Source organism: Anser brachyrhynchus (genome assembly GCF_964034855.1).
Source record: "Anser brachyrhynchus genome assembly, chromosome: 12".
Lineage (NCBI taxonomy): Eukaryota > Metazoa > Chordata > Aves > Anseriformes > Anatidae > Anser > Anser brachyrhynchus.
The window spans coordinates 10691399-10712308 of NC_137707.1; the positions used below are offsets into that span (position 1 = coordinate 10691399).

The window sequence follows — 20910 nt, forward strand, 5'->3', positions numbered from 1 at the left end:
ACCTTTAAATAATGCAGAGCAGGAATGATAAATCCAGTCGTGTTAGGGAGCTTGTATCATTTTCTACCTATCTGGAAGATGACTTTTGTCACCCGTGCAATATAACTCTGATGCAGCTGCTACGACTGCCACATGCACACCTGGCAGGGGAAAGCTCAGGTTTTTAGGTCTTGGCCATGGTGAAGGATGACTGGGAAGAAATACAGAATTCATTTTCAGGATCACCTTCTACTCACAGCAAATGAGAAGTACATATGGATGTTTTCATTTTTCACACTATACTGCTGTCCCGTGGGGCTCAGGTTTTATAACTAGTGTCAATGCAACAGTCAGTTGGTATTCATTACACCCGAACTAGAGCAAGGAGTTTCTGAAGACCTGAAGGAAAACATATTTGGTTTCTCATGCTCAAGAGAAACTTTGGAAAAATCCCAAGCATGGAAAGAAGATGGGATATGAGTTTTTTGACTTTCAATGAGCCATATCTGCACATACATATTTCCTGTGTTACCATATTTTAGAAGGACTTTTGAGACTGATGAGATGTGACCAACCCCCCATGGTTTCGCAGAGATGCAGTGAAGCTCTGCTTCTCTTTCATAATTCAGGACTGTGGCAATAATACTTGCATTATACACTCAGTTAAATTACCCTTCATAGAGGCAATGCTCCAGCCTGCTCCTGGGGGTACCAGGATGCTGAAAACGCTGTCTGTGAGAGAACAAGTGAAACAGATTCTGGGTCCACTCAGTCCTTACAAGCCCCAGCTGGTAGCTATAACTCTCATCAAAAGTATTCAAAGCCTTTGCAAGGAGCCTGGCATTGCTTTCTTGTCTTTGTTGTGGCCTTTCTGTGGCTAGTACCTCTTACTTACTTCTGAGGTGCTCAGAGAAAGACAGTAGCCCAGGGGCCAGGAAGGGGTCGTATCTGGCACTCGTGAGGTGCACTGCAGAAGGGCCAGCTCAGCCCAGGGGAGATGGGAAGGGCAAGTGTGGGGCTGCTGGCTGGCGGGTGTGTGATGCAGGAGTATTTTTATGGAGAAGGGGCAGCTGGGGACAAGGTGGAAGCGTGGAGGAAGAAGGCTAGGATTGCAAAAAGGAAACTGAGTCCCAGTCTGAAGCATAGTTTTGGGATCATAAAGCCAGTGAGGGAAGAAACAAAGAGATAAGTGGGACTTCTGAAATGGAAGAGGCTCCAGTGGTGTGAAGACAAAGGGAGAGAAAGCTGTGGAATTTGTATCCTCACCATGTCCTACAGGTAAATCATGCTCTATCTCTTTTTTTCCTCTCCACTGTGCATAGTGAGTGATATGGCAATCTCTGCGCCCTGCCTGCATAGCTCCTGAATTCTCTGTGTTGCCAGAATATTGCTGTACGGTGCCTCAAAGGTGCCTCCCTTCCTGTGAGAGATGATGTGATCTCTGCTAGCATGCACAGTGCCCTCTTTGGTTCAGAAAATGTTTTGGAATCTTTGGGGTTGAAAGGTGCAACACTGATGTATTATTATCTGCTGAAAGGATATACCCAAGAAAGAATCGATAGCATCGCCTCAGCGCATTGCTCCTCACGCAGGAGGCTCTTGGATCCTGCCCAGTGTTTGTAAAGCATGTGTAAATTAATGAACATATTCATTATTAATAATGACACAAACATGTGAAAGTCTTTTAGATGAATACTTCAAAGAGTACTAAGCCTACTACTAGAATGAAGTCTAAGCTTCAGCTGCAAAATGCAGTAGAAAATTGTGGCTGAAAGGAACACGTGTTTAAAATTAATGTTTTCAGAGTGGTGAACTAAAATATAATTCCCACGCATACAGAAGACATATAGACTGGCTTTCAGTAGCGCAACACCCTGAAATACCTATACAAGTAACCTTGTTTGGGATCAGCAGGGCTTATTCTATTTATTAAATCAATAACTGTAAAGCCTGTGAACCATTTTAGTTATCAGCTGTTTCCAAATGAATATTCCAAGCATTTCTAATCACAACCATCTGATTTCCATTATTTTGACGTCCTTCTTCTTTGGCTGGATCAATAATGTCTGATGTAATAATTTATCAACATATACTGGGAAAATTATTGATTCTACTTGTGCACGTTAGATGGGAGAAAAATATGTCAGGCTCTCCCTTTAGTCTAAATGCCTTTCTGGATTTAAATTAAGCTGCATTCAGTGTTTGTATGAAGGATATTAGCGCTGTATGTAAAACAAATCACTGTAGCTGAAATGGATGTTTTACTTGTCCCAGTTCCCCTGATGCCTTTATGGCACCCATCGCTGCAGTATCTGTTTTTCATACTCTAATTGCCTTGTGAAATCTCTCGTTCCCCCTCTGCCTCCCAGCCCTGTGCGTTACACAGCAAACTGCAGCGCTGCCTGACACTTTTCATCTTGCCTCTTGGGGAGGCTGAACTTAAGGCCAACTGGAGATTTTATTTAGTTGAGTTGCAGTATATACATAGAAAGCTTGCATATAAATCCTGGATGTTCACAGAATGATCAAAAGCGTATGTGTCTAATGTGGTAGGATTACTATTTGGTCATGATGATTTTTTTGGGTGTGGGGTTTATTGGTGAAAGTATTTGAAAGAAGACGATGAAGAAAAGCTGCATGTTGTGTAGGTTACAATACATTAGACTAACAGTACTGTGCCTGAGAACTCTGAATTGCAATTAATCTACGAAAATCAAAGGCATGGAAACCTGGCTAGGTTTATTTCTTAGCAGCTCCATACTAATAGTACCTTGGAGGGAGGAAAATCAGAATACTAAACAAAATAAAAAAGTCAAAGTGCTGAGTCATTAAGTGGAAGAAGGAACCCATCCTCCTCCAGCTATAAGTTGTCATCAAATTACTTACCTATGTATATGTTGTAATAGCTAACTGTAGTTCCTTTTCCATATCCTATTGTTTCAGGAGGAGATGAAGCGACTTAAAAATTGCAAATGTTTTTCCCCTTAGATGCAAGAGCATAAATCACTAGTAATACTGAGCGCTCTGCCTCATATTGATTCTTTCGTGAACTAAGCCAGATGGGTTCAGATATGAGCATGATCTAATATTCCCCTTAGCTTGATTTATAGATTTCTTTGTGCATTACCTGACCATAAATGAGTCTTGCATTATTTCTTGTGTGCCTGTCAAATTAAAGAAAAATATTCTTGTTGACCTTTAAACCTGGGAGGAAAAAAAAAGTCGGAGACATTTTACTGCATGTATTACAGTGATCTTAGTGCTTACGTGCCAATTAGGAGTGTGTGATTATGAAAGGGGGCTAGTAATTTGTGTTGTGTGTAATGATTTCATTTTCTTGTAAAGCACGCAATAGATATACAGACAGTAGCATAAGCTACATTGCAGATAATCCTGGAAGAGAGTAAAAGAGAACAATTTGGCACAAGTCATTCCTTAATTTACAAAAACGAGCACTGATTGCAAGAACAGAAATGTTTTTCTGGTAGAAAATAATGTTCTTTAAAATGCAGGCACAGCAAGCAGAAATGCAGAATGACTGCCACATAAGGTGTTAATACCATTAAGGGCAATGAACATCACGAGTTTGCTGACCCTAGAGACCTCTTCTGTGAACAAAATGAGTTTAATATGTATGGAAAATAACAAGCAATGCATCATGAACCTATCATTAGGGCCCAACTCTGAGCTTGGGACTTGCAACCAAAGTCTGGTGGGATGCACTTAAGTTTTGTCTGCAGTTCATGCATAAGCTTCTTGCTCAGGGACTGATTTCAAAACAACAACACAGGACCTCCTCCCACCGCTCTCAAGAGTGTTTATACAGCCTAATGAGCCTCTGCATTTATCTGTAATTAATGCTCAGAGCTATCAAATCTACCCATTAAAAAAAATAAAAATCAATTTTTGCTATTCTTCAATTTCAGACCAGGTGAAGTACAGCAAACTGCTCTGAAACTGTTCAGCAGACCAGATCCCTGTCAAATATCTGTTCAGGTTGTATCTCTATTCTGTCTCTCTATCAGGAGATGACATTTTCAGCAAGAGCACAATTTTACCTTCTGTCTTCCAAGAAAACAATTTATTTTTAAATTTTCTTGGTCTTTTCATGCTCTGTGGGTATGCAGCAAAACCTGGCTGGTAGCCCTGGTCTAGGCTCTTCTAAGAACAGGCAGACCTGTTTGTGTTCTTAGCTCTCTCTTCTGGAAACTTCTCCATGTGTCCATACAAATATAAAAATCCCTTTTTAGATTTTCTCCAGCTCAGGTACGTTCAGACCAGCTAACCTCTTCCTAAAACTGAAAACAGGGGTTGGAGAACACTAATGCTCCCTTCCAGTCCCTTGTTAAGGTCATTGAACTGATGAGTACCCCCTGCCCAGCCTGCAGTCTTTGTTATTTTATTCGTAAATACTCTGTTGTTGCAAGAAAGCTTTTTTAAGGCTTCCAGTTGGCCAAAGGCTAAAGTGTACCCAGTGTTTTACATCTGTCCAGGGATGCACCTAAACAGGATATCTGTTTTGGGGACCAGAGTATTCATGAGAGAAGGTCCTAAGTACAGATTTTCTTTGATTTGAACACATTATTTGAATTTGAATGGCTGGCCACATTTGTTTTTTTATTACAGTGAGCTTCTAGTCCGTGAGACTGGGGTTCTGTGGTGCTAAAGACACTTTTATTATATATGAGACTTCAAGTGATAGTCTTTGCCCTGAGGAGCTCACAATAAAAATAAGCAGACAGATAGAGAGATAAAAGACATGATTCAGCATCAGATGTAATTTGCTGTATGAAGCTGATCCAATTGTATTCAAAGGATTTATTTTACAGATGAAGAAACTTAGGCGCAATGAAATTAAATGACTTGCAGAAAATACCACGAAAGTCTATGGAAAAGTAGGAACTAAAACTCTGATTGCCCCTAACTCCCAGGACAGCCCTTCCCTTCAAAGCAGAGGGAACTATTTATACCTTATGTGAACACAACTACACATGCTGTACATCCTAATCTGGAGAAATTATACAGCTCTACGTAGTTGTGCCATGCAGCAGATTTTTTATTCCTCTACTGAGCATCAATCTGGCACTATCTCTTGTTTCTTCTGCGAGCAGTTTTACTCAGAGATACTCTTTTGACTTCTAGCATAAATGGTGCTTTAAGGAGAGCTCTTTGTTGCATAAAGACATGGAAAATACATCTCAATTCCCTATTCTGGTCAGTATATTTATATGAAAAGTATTGTGGCAGTAAATCAAAATGCAGTGATTGCCATTCGCCTTCCCATGGTGATTTATAATTGTGGATTTACATCTGGCTAAAAGACACTGTTCAGACTGTCTGGCTTGCATGGTAATAACAGCAAGCTCTCCTCTATTTCCTTTCAGTATGGCAATGGAGACTGAGAGCCCCTTCACTTTAAACAATTCAACGAACACATAAAATGCGAGTTAAAACCTTTTGGAAAATACGAAAATAATAAAGCACGATCAGTGAAACCCTAAATCATAATGACAATGTGATCCAGTGTCAGCAGAGACACTCCCTGACTACCATGGAGTTTAAGCAAAGCATTCCTCTCTATGGTGAATAAAAAGAGGGAAGAGGCAGGGAAATAATATTCAAGAATTTCTTAATAGAATTGAGGGGCTAACAGCAGAAGAAAGCTATTCACCCTCCGGTACTACAGAGTTTTGCTTCACAGAAAAAAAAAAATAGGATACCATAAGATCATGACATCTTGTTCCCTTTAACAACATTTCTGTCTGAGCAGTATAAACATCCACAAGTCACCTTCACATTTATGAACCATAAATGTAATTATCTTTGGTTTCCTTTGTTAAACCTGCTCAGAAGTTGTTGGTTTTTTTTCTTCAGTTGCCTAGGAAAAGCAACTACACGAGGCTGAGAGCTGGTAGCTTGCTGTTGGTAAGGGTTGGACTTGTATTCTCGTTTGAGAAGTAAAACAACAGATTGCCTGTAAGATATTTACCATATAATGAAGAGGATCGTAAAAACAGACTGTTTGGAGGAGTTTTGTGCTGGCATCAGGAGTTCAGCTCTTGTCCTTTCCTAAGCTCCGCAGTGAACAGCCCATGAACCTGCTCGAGGCAGTCCTTGGGTTTGCACTGAAAGGAAATGCTGTAACCCATGCGTTTCCCCTGAGCTCTCCTTGCTTTAACACTCACAGAGCCGTATGGGCAGGATGTGGGTGTTAGGAATTCATTGTAGACCTGAAATGTCTGACAAAGACTAAAGATGAGGAACAAAAGACAAAATTAGCCTCTAAGTTTGCCCAGATACTCAACCCCCTAGCCATCCAAGCCACGTATCTTTGCAGTTCCTGACATCCTCCAAGGGGAACACGCTGTGCTCTGCAGATCAGCTGTGCGCAGAAGAGAAATGCCACTAAATTGCTGGGCACACCATACTGCCCCTTATAGGGCAGCGCAGAGATGAATTAAGCTGGGCTTTTTGGTAGTATCCATCATGACAGTCAAAGCATTAAATCCTTCTCCTTGTCCAGCACTTTATTCCATTATAGAAACAAAGGCAGTAGTGACAGAGAAAATCACTTGTGCCATCTAGTTTATCCTTTGCTTGGAAGAAAGATTGTTTCTTGTGTTTGTTGTCTTTACAGATGATACCTCGCCCCAAATTGCCACCTGACCTAAAGTCTGACAGAGAAATGGAATATTACCCAGACAAAGCACGCTGGGATTCCTGGCTTATTGTTTGTGTTGCAGCAGAGAATGAGATCAGGGTACGGTCTGCCAGATGAAAAGAGGGCAGGATTGTAAACCCTTCTGCTCAGGGGAGACTGTGAGGAAAGGAATAGGAGGAAGTGGAGCATCGTGTGTCTGCGAGCTGTGCTTTCCTAGGGGGGTGGTAATCTGCGGAGGTTGTTGTGAGTCACAGGAAAAGGAATAAATACTGCAGTGGTCTTGGCTGGATCCTGAAGGATCTTCTGGATCTTCTCCCCTGAACCAGGGGATTCTCTGGGAAAGGACTTTCTTCCCTAACTTTTTTTTCCTATGGGACTCAAGAAAGAAGTCACAATACAATATTGATCTCTGTTTCTCGCTGTAGTTGTAAAGAAGGGCAGAGAGGAGGAGAGAAAGGGGCAGAGGGTTATGTCCCGCAGGGCTCTGCACAGCAGCTGGAAGATGCAGTTGCTCCTTCGCACCAGACCCTCCAGGACATCACTTTGCAATGTTAGCAATGGCTTTTCATGGCTTCACATGTGCTTTTATGCCACAGGTTACAATTTAATTTCAAGCAGGTGTTTGCTTTTGCAACATTCAAGATGACTAGAACAACACCTAGGGCAGTAAAAACAAAACAAACAAAAAACCACAAGGCTTTGTCATGCTTTCACTGATGCAAGGCCCAGGCTATGGGAGACTCAGTAAGACACGCTGCCACAGGAAGTGCTGCAAGTCACCTAAATTATGTTCTACCCCAAGTTTGTGCCTGTATTCATCATCTGCATATGCCTTCCCTGCTCCTCTGGCCTCCTAGGTCTCTTTAAAAGCAGCCTTTTGTGGCTGGGCAGCCTCCTGTGCTCCATTGCACCAGTTCCTTGGGGCAGGGATAGCAGCTCTCTGTTCAGCTCGTCTGGCTCCTTCTCACTCCTGCCTTCAAGTCCTCAGCTCTTGCTCTCAAGCTTGCACCTTTCCCTTGCATGCCTTTTTTTCCCCCCTTTGTCTCTCTGGACAGTCCCACCCCTCTTTTCTTGCCTTTCGTAGTCACACCTTGTGCTGTCTTTGCCAGACATCAGTTTGTATGTTTTGAAGTCTGTGGTGTCTGGAAGGGGATACGGGGCTGACTCTGCCAGCACCATCCATTAGTAGGGGATCAGGAAAAGCAGAACTAATTGATCGGTGCCTCATCACGGGGGGCTCCTTGCACTCTCCCTGCCCGTTCTCCCACCCGGCTGTCGGTGCGGCAGAGCCCAGCTTGGTGAGCATGAAGCCCAGCCTGCTGCTGGGAGCAGGGCGCGCTGCCTGCCTGGTCCCCGGGCCTGCTCCTGCCGCCAGGGGAAGCCAGCCCCATCCTCTGCTGCAGGGTGACCAAGACCTTTGTGTTCCTTGTGCATGGAGAAAGGGGCTGGGCTGGCTAATCAGTTAACCGATAACTTGAGAAAACGGTGATATTTAGGGTGAAGACAGGGATAAGAGGTTCTTGCTCTTAGGGACAGACAGGAAATAGTGCTTTCCAAGAGAGTTTATTTTGCTGATGTTTCATCACAGGATTTATCTTCCCTCTCTTAACACTGTCAGTATACAGGGACAAAAAGCAGAGGCATGTTGGTACGCTGTTGTATTTAGAACAGCCACAGAAAATTAGGATCCAAATCAAATCCAAGGTATCACGTGATTACATGGCAGGCTTTCTTAGTTGGAGATCTTCTGTGCCACGTTCAGCCCCTGACAGAGCTCTCACAAGCAACGTGAGTGATGAGCTCCTATTTAGGAACTGACAAATTTGTGTGGATCAATGATTATTAAAAAGAAAATGTCATTAAAGAGGACAGTTCAGTGCAGTATCATCCAGGAGTTGTCAATGCGTCTGCTGGGAAAATTAAAATAAAGTCATCTTACAATGCATATTTCAAACATTTAGAATTTAATAATTAACTAACAGACAGAAGCAGCAGTCAATTTCCAGAGTGCATTTTGGCCTCCATTAAAAACACAGATTATCTGAGAGGCAGGAGATTATAGCTTCTTAGAATTCCTACTTAAACCTTACTGAAATCTTTCATTTACAACATTTTTGTAAACTATTTTTTTAAATGAGGGTGACAATTCACTAAATATCTTACGAATTACTCTAAGCTTAAAAATTCTTTTTGATCATTAAAAAAAAAGTTTATCAGAAATTATTTTAAATTCTGAAGACTTCTGTTTCAGTGAGTAAAGTGAAAAACTCATTTGGTTTTGGGACACACCTGAAGCAATTCTTCCCCCCACTAGTTTTGGATCAACCACGGAGCAGAGCAATGAATTATTCAGGTAGCTCGATTCTCACATGAACGAGCCCTGCAGATGTTAGTCCATTTCATATTGTTGTATGAAGTCAGCCGTGGCTCTGACGGGGCGGGTGAAGTGGTAGTAAAATTGGTTGTACTGCTAAGAGTAAATATTTGTATAGTGTGATGATGGAAGATCTTTTGGAAAGCTTGACGTGTCCTAAACGTTGGTAGTCATTGCTGCCATTGCTACTCATTGCTGTTAGTAGTTATTAGAGGTTTTTTTCCCAATAAACTTAGAACTAAGAATTAGTTATTTTAAATGTTATTATTAATAAAAGTATTTATTTCCTCATAAATTTTCAGAACTAAGACCCTAGATGCAATCTAACAGAAGCCCAGGATGGAAAGTCAGCTTTGTTTCAAACAACAGAGAGTTAAGTAAAAAGAGAGGGCTGATAGAGTGATGGAGAAGTACAGGGGAGAGCTGGAGAGCACTGGTTAGCATGATAGATTATTCTGTCCTACAGGGGACATCATTACTGTCAGGTTCCACGCAGCCATCAGAGTGAACGGGAGATGTGCAGAAATCTAATCTGGGCACATGCACAAAGGGACCCATGCTACAATTTAGAAGGTTTTTTCTATCTTCCAGTACTTTGATTTTCTTAGAAATCTTACTGTGGCCTAACTTCACAAATTTATGTTCAGACTTCTCCCTTCCTCATCCTTCCTCTTTTTCTGGGGAAGCTGTAACTCTTCCCCCATACAAAGCTCTCATTCCCAGCTCTGGTCTCCTTTCCCACAATGTGATACAACCTTTTCCTGAGGCTTTTTGCTTTGTATGTTTCTCGTTGCTAGATCTGTTATGAATGTTTGGAGGAGGAAAAGAAAAAAGCAGTAAGGTGAAGAGAGAGAGTCTCACTTCATGAACCACAGCAGCCTGCTGAGCAGTGGGGTTTGCTGGGCACTGCATGGGGCAGGCGGACCCAGCCCCGAGCTGGGTGGGCTCAGCTCGAGGGGTCACAAGGGCGGATCTGGCAGTGCCGCCAGACCAGAGGGTAGATCTAGGGCAGATCAAAAACCTCAAGACGAAGCGTTTCTCCTTTCCCAAAACTAAATTTCCTTCCCAAGAATTTTGTATTCCATGACAAGTTTTAAAAGTAAGGATTTAAATCTTAAATGAAACTAAAATTAGAGTTTTCCATAAGTCAGAAACTCTTATTTCAGCAATAAAACTGAGAGAGCCATGCTAAATGGAGAAAACTGAATGGTTTGGGCTGGGTAGCTAACTTTACTTTCCAGCATGGCAGAGAGGGAGGCCCTTGCAGTGGGCACAGGCACAGTCCCGCGGATAGCTCTTCCTCCCAGGTGAGCAGCTCACCTACGCAGAAGGCTGCACCTAACTCTTGCAAGGTTTTTGCCTCAAACAGAAGTTGACCCTAGGAGTTTTTGCTGTCAGATACATTCTTTAGCCTTGCTTTCTTCTGTTTATACCTTGGCAGCAGAATCGAGAGTTATTCAGTATATTTTCATTTGCCAAATTAAATTTGGAGAGAAGAGAGAGATTTCATAAAATAAACCAATATAAACAAAAACAGTGCCTCTGGGTAAGATGATATAGATAACTGGGGGAACTGCATGTAAATCCATATAAGTAATGGCTGTGCAAAGCCATGATGCTGTGTATTTCTAGTTACCAACCTTCAAAAGAAGATGATGAAAACAAAGGAGGGCAATGATACATGGATTAGAGAGTATAGCATGTGAAGAGGCTGAGAAAGCTAAATTCAGAGTCTAGTGAAAGAGAAGGCTCAAGGGGAACATGATCACAGTCTATAAATACCTTCAAGGTAACAATAGGAACGAAGGGAGGGAATTATTCACAGTCTGAGAAAATTGTAGGCCAGGGAGCAATGGCCTGAAGCTAAGAAAGAAAAAGTTTAGGTGAGATATTAGGGGGGAAAAAGAAGCCCTGACAAAAGAAAGCGACAAGGCAGTTTAATAGCTGGACAGGGAGAGTGTCCAGCGTAGCATAGCTGCCAGCTTTGTGCAACAGCTAGATGGCATATCACTGGGAGGAAAAAAATAAAAAAAAAAAGAGAGGTGGAGGCTTTAATCACATGCACAAGAGCCAGATCAGATCGCAGGAGTGCCTCTTGGTTGTGCGGTCTCTGCTCCACTAATGCCATGTAGCACTAGGTGGAATTCCAAGGCAGAGACGTCTCTGAGCTAGAGCTGCTGCTTCCTCTGCTGTGCTCACCTGTGTGTGTTGTTATCCGTCCTGGCCATGTGGATATCCCCACATCCAGGTGTGGATAAACCCAGGTCGTGCCCCCTTCCGGAGGTCTGCTTTCTGTCCTGCCAGCAGCGATGTCAGGAGAACAGCAGGCAGAAGGAGCAGCTGTTAGTAAGGCAAGGCCAGCAATGAGGCTGCTGACGTGAAGGGCTATCAGAGGAGGTCTCCAAGTCACATAGGGATGAGTAGCTAGAGGTTTGCTTTCTGAAGAGAAGGTCTTTCCTGGAAGGAAGGAGCAGGCAGGGCCCTGTCAACTGCAGTTGTGGGTCCCCACCGTGCCAGCGCTCCTCGCTACTTCTTTGCCCTAGAAATGTTGAGGGGATGGGGTTGGCCAGGTCTGAGACAGGCTGTTACTTCTCCAGCACATAGAGAAAGGTGTTTCTCATGTGTGCTGCACCTTTAATGCTGGTACAGAAGCAGCAGTGTAGCAGCAGCACTGGATCCAAAACAATTTTGTACAGTTTTAAGAGTTTAATTTTAGATTTGTTCTTAGTGAAACCAAAAAGCCTGATGAGTCTACACTGATGTCCTCCAGTGGAGGATCACCACTTTTAAGACTAATCCAGGCAGCTGATGAGTGTTTTGCCAGTGGTATCTTAGTGACAAGCATCTTGCAGAGGGAGCTTCTTGGTTTCATTGGTTTCTTGTTTACAAAGAACTACTTAATGTAATGATTCTCTCACGTCTTCACAACAGATAGTAGAAAAAACATTTCTAAAAGGATCTATGTAAAGTAAGGGGTAGGGCTGCATTACAGAGGAGATCCCTTCACGGTAATGCCAATCACTAAAAATATCAGGTATAATACTTTGAAGACCAGAAACAGTGACAAGTTCTGCTTTTCTTTGGTTTTAAAGCTAATTCTGTATCGCTTGCTGTGCTGAAAAATCACTGATAATTACTGGTGAAGTAACAAATCTAAAAGACTTGTAAAATAATTTTAGAAGTCCCTCTTTTTCAAAGTATTCTCTGTCCTAAGGAACCTAGATAGGAAGGTACAAGCATTTCCAGAAGGTATGTCCTTGAAAAATCTGGAACGAATAAAGGCACAAAAAAGCAGCCTGTGTCTGTTAGACCTTTCCCAAAGTTGCTTTCATTGAATAACTTGGCTATAACAACCTGCAGTTAGGTACATAAGCTCAAACAATCGTATTTCTAAATAGCTGTGTAACTGAAGGGAAGTGCAGTCATTCTAAAGACATATCTCTCTTACAGTCTATAATGAATGTAATCTTCAAGGGGCAATAACTCCTCTCAATTACACAATTTTTCTGTTAAAAATGTCATGTTACAATCTTAGGTTATCAGCTCCTCTGGCCATGAACGCGCGTTTGTCAGTAAAGCATCCTAGACACCCACAGTGTACTATAAATGAGTACTAATGTTAAAACTTTAAAAAAACACCTCTCATGTTAATATAATCTGTCAAGTTATTTTTCCCATGTAAATACAAAGGGCACAACAGCTATTTGGAGATCTCCAATTATAGCCATTTTCTGGCTGTGTCCACAGAAAATGCCTTTGGCTAACGTAATTTAAACCTCTTCTGCAAATGCGTTTTCATGCTTGGAAGTTAGCTAATAACTTCTGCCACTTAACAACACTGCTCGGTGACGTGCTTGCAGTGGCAGAAGGGGACGCGAGCCTTGGCGCTGCTACCTGCTGCCCACCCGCCTGCACGCTGCAGCGCGGCTCTCAGCTGGGCATAGCAGCAGGCAGCTGCCCGTGCTGTGATGAGCAGGACGAGGCAGCGGGGCTCAGAGCTGCATTTTTACAGCGAGCGCAGGAGGCCGGGTGAACTCCAGCGATCTGCCCGGAGTTAGGTCCCAAGGTCACAGCCCACATCAGGAAGGAGAACCAGAAATCACAAAGCGCTGGGCTGCAGCCAAGCCCCTGGGAAGCTTGCATTTAGCATATCATTCTTTGAGCAGCAGGGTGAAGCCTTAGCTCCCTTTCAGACAGAATTTGAATGGGGTTTGTTATAGGATCGCCAGCCGACTTTCCGTGATGACTCTGAGGCAGATTGTGATTGCATGGGGGAGGGGGAGCCCAAAATGATGATGATGAGGAGGATGATACAGCCCTATCAAATATTTATGAAAACCAGATGGATTTCTATGCTAGCAACGTGCAGATGTTATAAGAGACTTCAGATAAACTCTTGACATTAACTGAAATTCAGACTTCTCTCGATGTAATCCAGAGGCTAAATGAGCTGCCTCTGGTATCCTGAATTAAAAACGCTGCGCTGAAGGTTAACGGTGACGTAGTTAGAACAACACAATGCCGTTAAGTGCAGTGATGTCTTGGCTGTAGATGGTACTTCCAGACTGCCATCAGTGCTGGAGACCCACGTATAAGGTGCAGGGTTAGAAGAACTTGACAAGCTGCAAGCTCTTAGGGCAGTGGCTCCCATTACGCTACAGGGACAAGTGGTACTGAACGCTGTGGTGCTGGGCTGGGTCCTCCACGGGTGGCAGTGTAAACAGAACACAGCCTGTGTATGCCAAAGCACTAAAAAATCTTTTTTTTGAGGAACGGGTGAAATAATTATTTTAAAGATGGGAAAGTAACTTTAGATTTAAGATGTTGAAAAAAAAATCCCTCTAAGTGTTCTGTATCATAACCATAAAACCTCTGCGTCTAGCTGTTGCACCACTAACTCCAAGACCTGTGTTTCAAGATGTGAAATGATATTGTCGTCAGTCCCTGGGGGAGAAGGGGCAGCTGGAAAGCATTTTCCCCCTCATCTGTGAGGGAAAAGCACCGACATCAAGTGCTGGAGGAGCTGCCCTGGCTGCGATGGCACCGCACTGGGTGATAGCAAGCAGTGGAGACGTGAGAGCTTGGGCAGGGCTGAGTAAAGGCAGGAGAGAGTAATCCCTGAGTGGGCAGCAGCTTCCTCAATTTGATCTCTGTAGCTCAGAAGTCGATGAGAACCATCCTACTAGGGAATTGCAACTGGTTCTTTCAAGGACCGTCCCAGGACTTTGTGAACAGGGGACACACAGTTAGCAAGAAAGGCTGGCCGTGTGCTGTGGCTGATCTAAGTAGCTGTTGTGAAGAAAAGCCAGAAAAGTAACAAACTAGCTTTTGTAGATGGAAAGTGGTGAAAGTGGTGTTGTGTGTGGGTTTTTTGCCTTTTTTTTTTTCTTTAGAAGCAAGTGTGATGAAGTATACCCTTGGGGAAAGCTGGAATAAAGAATAGAAGCCTTTGTAAAACACTGTAGAGATGGCAGGGAACAAACTCTCCCTACAACTGGCAGATGTTGAAGTCTGTGTCGGATGGAGTAAGCCCTGCAGTGGGAGACACATAAATGAAATAGTATTTGGTCATGCTCTGTCACCCCCATCCCAGTCCTTTGATAACCTCCAAATGAACAGGTTTCAGTCACTGCAGATTAGGACAGGACTATCACTTCTCTTACAGGAGAAACCAAGCAAATACATTTCTGCCATGAGAAACAAGGGCTGCCTTCTGTAAGCACTTGTTTCTCTGAGTCTTTGGCATCTGCTAAAATGAAGAAAATAACTACTATTCTGAGCTACACCACGAAGAGGAGGTTCATAGCATCTGCCCCTATATGTGCCCACAGATTCATATCTTTTATTGACCATGATGATACTTTTACACTTTCTTCCTTTATCTCACAGCTCTTTTCACAAATGAATTTTGTAATTCCTGAGAAACAAGATGTCCAAACCTTTGGAAACTGAAGATCTGTAGGATTTTTTGGTGTTCTTTTTTTTTGGCTTTGTTTTTTTGCCGAATGAAAGAGCAATGTTTTTATTCCTTCTTATGCACTAGTCCAACTTCCGATGCAGCTTTCAAATTTCTGAAATTATTTTACTGATTCAGCTCAGACTGATTTATATGCTTTAAGCAGATTAGGCAGGTCATGCAAAAAAACTTTTAACGTCTATTAAATAATTATTTATGTAACGTCTTCCATTAAAGAACTTAAAAGCAACAAAAATTAATTGATCTTTGAGTTAAGTAGTGTACTCATTTCAGGATATAAAATCGAAGGCATATTAAATCAAATATTCAAATGTGGCTGCCTAAACTTAGTCATCCATATATGCGCATTACTAGTTGACTGCTGCTTTGGTTCTCCAAACTCAGAAGGGACGAGTTTTGCATTTGAGAGTCACACTGAGCAGAAAGAGTTACCAACATTTCTCGAACCATTTCTGTGAGGGTTTTAATGGAATTAAAAGGGACCCCAATTTAAATACCAGCTTCTCTTGCATCTTTGGCTCAAATTAGCAATTATTTAAAAACAAAGCAACTCTTATTTAGCTCCCAGCTATACCTGGATGTCAGATCACAAGGCATTCGAGTTCAAATGCCACTCTGAAAGTTTACGTAACTGATCCTGCAGCCTTTCCCAATGCAAATAGTTACTGCTAGCTCAATGAGTGTCGTTTACTTAAATTAACTGACTTTCAGGAGGTTGCTTCTTGTAGAGATGGGGGATGTAAGATCAGCCCCTAGGAGATTTCATCATGGCCTTGCTGCCCATCGGCAGCACTGAGTGCAGCATCCGGCCGCACTGGCCGCTGCGTGTCTTAAGCCTGGGCACAGCCTCCGGTCCCTTCTCCAGGGCAAGGACGCGCAGCTGCCGGGGAGCGAGGCTCTGTTCTGATTAAGAGTGAAAGACCATCTATGCATGCTGTGATATACATTTCAAATTAAGTATTTTAAGGGAGGTGCGATAATTGTCAGGTCTGCATATTTAATGGACCTTGAGCTATAAACATGCTCAGAAAAGTGCCTAGTTAATATCAGTTTGACAGTGAATTGGCACAGTGCTGAGCTCCGATGCATCAAATTAGCATCGATCCGCAAAATGTTACTGAAAGGCTTCTTAAATCTGCCAAGTTTTAAAAATCAATCCCAGAGAAGAGGGCTTCTCCCCAACCCCTGCCTTTTTTAAAGTCTTTTCTAATTCCCTACCAGCAGTCCAAGGGCATTCCTTTAGAAATGCCTTAGAAATGTTAATTCTTTTCAAACTTTGTCTTCCCATCCTTGTTCAATAGCGATCGATTCCTTTTAGGTTGTTTCTTCTGTTTTAAATCCTCTCTCTGGGTCAGGAGGAGCGGGGCTGTGACCATGCGGTGCCCATCCAAGGTGCAGACGGGCTCCGTGCAGCCAGCGCACATTCGCTACTCTGGGACGCAGGTGCTCTGCTGCCTCCAGTGGACGGATAACAAGGTCCACATGGGATCTGAAGGAACTGGCACTGCCCCATTACATTCCTCCATGGCTTTGGTCCTGGCAACTTCAACAGCTTCCCCTCTCCCTGTGTGATATTAATACAGCTGGGCTCAGCAGACCTGGCCACGCTGGAACGCCCTCAATAAACACAGGAAAGCTGGCACACTCTTCTCTCTCAAGCATCGGTGACTCTGCTGCAGTTCCAGCTTCGCCTGCCAGGGACGGGGTTTGTTAACCTCCTGGCAGCCTGCAAAGCCACCCTGCTCCGGGCTGTCCGGCCGGACAGACAGAGGAGGAATGTCTGGGAAGGGGAAGAGTTTGACAGAGGCTTAGGCAGCCAGAGGAAGGATCCTCCAGGGCAGCCTCATCCCAGTTGGTATTAGCTCACTTTGCTTGCATTTTGCTCTATGGATTTTCAATAACTATGATAGAAGAGCGTACATTGAAAGAAAAGAATTAAGATACAATGGTGACATTTTTCTCCACAATTTTTTATCTTAGTCTAAGCAGGGATACAAATGGTAGGGTGAGGTTTCAGTACTTAATAACAAAGCTTTCCTTGAAAATGCCCTGTAACAGCTATTGAAATGTTTTGCTAGCAAAAGTCACATCGCAGCACCTGCAAGGCTTGTGACATTCATCTTTATTCCCTGAAATAAGGGGAAATGGGTGGATTTCAGAAGAAAACCACTGAACGGGCTGTTTCCTGCGATGAGGGATGCGTGCTGTGGCACAGTCACCACGGGATGGCACAGGCCAGCACCAAACGGCTCCAAAAGCAGCGCTGCCAGACCTGGAAGGTTGTCCCCAGATGGCAGCCAGTGTGCTGCAGCAGTGTCCCTGCTTGTTCCAACCTCTCAGCCATCCTCCTGCCATGTTGCTCACCCTTGGGGTCATGCCACGAAGACCAGGCCCTGCCATCCCATGGCTTGCTCTCATCATGGCACGTGCCCTGCGGCTGGAGCCACGGTAGTGGCACTGGGACTGCAGATTGTGCCTGCGAAGCCTCTCCCAGCACAGTGACTGCTGTGGTTGTGCCCTCGTCCAGAAACTCCCAGAGATGTCTGGGGAACTCGTTTGGGGTTGTCCTCACCACATCCCGCTCACAACCAGGAGCAGACGGAGGCTGAAGGTGTCGCTCCTGTGGCTCAGCTGAGGTCGGGGAGGAGTGTTGGCTGCTGTGAGATGACTAAGGCTCACATGCTCTTTACTTCTATCTGTTAGAGCTCTTAATCACTTTGTGCTGTTTCATCCTATAACAGGAATTCACTTCAAGCTGTGAAATTCACCATTTTTGCCATGACTAATTTGTGAAATCTGCCACCTTCCTTCATGGTTTGCTTTGTACCCTAGTTAGGCATCGTCTGTCTGATTAGGGAAATCTGTGGTTTGTTTCTTGCAATCGAGCCAATACAGTTTTATTCCCCTCCTTTCGCCTCCTTGCACTCAACTGTGATTTCACTGTCACTTTTGTCCTTCCATGCACCAGGAAGGAGCAGCGTGGAAGCCATCTTTGCTGGGATCTGCACATGGCAAGTCCTGGCTTTCCTCTTCCACATAAAGCGTGGGCTGGGCTCGATCTTGCATCAGTTGGAACAAACCCGAAGCTCTACCCCTGGCTTTGGTTAAAGCCGCTTACGTCTATTATGTTTACAATCTTACGACATCTCTCCCTGCCTGGTTACTGCAATATTTTGGAAATCATCTCCCACCTGCCTTGCTAGTGCCTTGTTTCACGATATAGTCATCTGTTACTCTTTATATTGAACATTGCTGGCATTACTAAATGCTATAAATACACCCAGTATACTATAAAAATACACAAGCACCTGACTGGTGTTGCCTACAAGAAATACTATTAATCTTTCATTTTTCACATGCTCTGGGCAAGATCCAGGGGGTGCTCGAGGATCATCTCAGAACAGAATTGGGTCTTAAATTCTCATTGATTGGTTAATGTCTAAAAATATTTTCCCACACTCTTAATGTCTTAATTGTTCTTCGAAGAAGTGGACAGTCCATCCATCCTTTAACCTGTAATTTACACCCTCTTATGTACCCAGTGAAATATTATTTTAGTATTTCTGTCACTGAAATACAGTGATAAATTGTCTTGGTTTAAGATCAGCAGGAACAGTATAATGGATGTGCAGGAGAGCTTATTGACTTGCTCTTGCCAAAATGGAGTCCTGCCATGAAGTTCAGAGGGATCACAAGCTGCCCGGGGTACTACTCATGCTTCGAATAGTCCTTTTTAATGGTAAAGCATATGGGTTGTGGTATGCGGAGTTTGAGGAGGTAATGATAGGAGAGCAAAAGAACACCTTCCCTCCTAGCTCAACTCATTTTCACCACAGCTTTCCTTTCCATCTCTCCTTTCCCTTAGTCTGCTTTTTTCCCCACCAGTTTCACACACTCTGAGTTAATCATCTCCCTATCTGAAATGCAATCATGTAAATAAGATCAGCAGCACCATTTCTATTAACAGATAGATAAATGGAAAAATCTCTGAGAATCCCTGGTTGTAATTAACCCTTCAGCAGAAACCCAGAGGAGGAGATTCAGGAATATCCCATGTGCACGTTCATTACTTCCATCCAGCTATCAGAAAATCTGGGGGCCTGATCCTGCTTTGGCTCTTGTAGTTCATAACATCTCTTTGACTGACTCCGACAGCAGGATTGATGCCTGGTGCTCAGCACCCCATGCTCATCTCTACATCCACTGCATTCAGCATGGGACTTTTGCAACCCCGCTAGCCCAAGCTATTCACTTACCCCCATTGTGGACTAATCAGATGGCAATAAAAGCTTTTACTGTGCCATCCTGTTTGTGATCAGCAGAAACATAAAAAGCATGTTAGCAAATTGATTTTTGGCATTAATTGTGAGCAAAGAGCATTATACTGAGTACAGATACTTTTTTTTTTCCAGCAGAAAAATTCTATTTTAGTATTTTGAAGTGATTCTGGAAGATGCTGAGATAAGCCCAACGGACACACTTTTCAAATACCACAAGGCAAAGAGTAGTTACTGAATCTCTTCAGTCTTATTAGCTTACATAAACATAAAAATTTGAATAATGTTTAAAAAGCTAAATTCTCCAGATAATCCGTAATCAGTAAATGTTCATTACTGAGGTGCAGCCAATGTGCATGAGATTTCCCAGGTGACGTTTTGGTAAGTTACCAGATGCAAAAGGCTCAGCAAAGCCCTGCTCTGCGGGGCCTGGACAGAAACTTCTGCAGGTTCCTGCGGTGGCCGGGCAGCAGCCGGGACCTCCCCAGCCCTGCTCAGCCACCACCAGAGAAAATTGGAATTCACCATCCCGTTATACAGCTCTGGTGATTGATAAATAAATCATCCCCACGCGATGATTGATATCTCCATATAAATAATTAAGTCCTGACCTTACGTTATGACACTTGCTAAATTTTGGTGCTTGGAACTAATGGAAAATATCCTTGGCACCAGATAAATAAAGGTGGGGTGAGATTCGGGGCCGGGGGGGGGGGGGGTGGGTGGGAGGGAGAAGCCAGATCTTTGTTTACATTCTTTTTGTTCTGTTTGACTCCATCAGCTAATTGATGATGATGATTAATCTCTGTTGCTGTCTGCACTATGGATTTCATTCCTATCGGTGATTGCTGTTGAAACTTTGCTCCACTGGAACCAGCCTGTGATTACATTTCCAGCAGCCACAGTTTCACAGAGCTCCTCCAAATTGTTGGATAGCCTGGCCCGGGCACTTTGCACCTATTTTTGTTTGTGATTTATTTTGCTTGGTAGCAGAGCCCCAACAGCCCGGGTGTCGCTGCCATTCTCCTGAACCAGGCTAGATAGCAGGTGTCAGTGAAAGTTTAATTTGGAAGCTCATGAATTCAAAAGAAGAGCTTAGTGGTTATCCCACACAGAGAGCTTCTGTGGCCTGCTCCTGGAAAAGAGAAAATCCCAGGGACATGAAAGGAATTGATGAGACGCCAGACATCTGACAAAATGAAATCTCAGGATAAAGTAGGGATAGCTCTCTCATCAGCTGGTGAGCATCATTAATAAACAAAATGGATTAGCGACTATATTTCTGATTTTCACTTAGGAGACTGTTCAGGTTTGCCATTCAGCCCCTCTGGTTCTGTATGTACAGCCTATTCTCCGAAGAGCTGCAACTTTTAAATCTCGCAGTAAACCACAAGCATCTCGGGGTAAGCATCTAACATAAAAAAGCATCTCTGTGTTTTGGAAGCACGTTAATCTGCACACAAGGCAAGTCAGCTCTAGACAGAAAGCGACACTGGAACACAACCGAACGGGGCTTTCCTAACCCCTCCAAAACCTTACAAGAAAACACAACCGACCCGGTATTGCTTTGTCCCCGCCGTACCCGCCCTGCCCGGCCCCACCGCTCGCCGGGGCTGGGCTCGCCGCCCGCTCCCTGCCTGCG

General features: G+C 43.6%; 2 long non-coding RNA genes across 5 annotated transcripts in view; one reads left to right on the plus strand and one right to left on the minus strand.

The window, feature by feature from the left end:
- The first annotated feature begins 2 nt into the window (after positions 1-2).
- LOC308176695 lies at positions 3-17818 on the plus strand. The gene is made up of 2 exons (XR_013938504.1): positions 3-1257; positions 16347-17818. It is a non-coding gene; the product is annotated as an uncharacterized lncRNA (long non-coding RNA).
- Positions 3916-20910, minus strand: part of LOC308176691 — a 30472-nt gene continuing 13477 nt past the window's right edge. For 3 of the 4 annotated variants that reach the window (XR_013938497.1, XR_013938498.1, XR_013938499.1), the window contains exons 2-3: positions 11214-11553; positions 3916-8550 (exon numbers count right to left, since the gene is read on the minus strand). This is a non-coding gene — a long non-coding RNA (uncharacterized lncRNA). Of the gene's footprint in view, positions 8551-11213; positions 20404-20910 lie in introns of all 4 variants that reach the window. The other variant, XR_013938500.1, reaches the window with a different exon arrangement.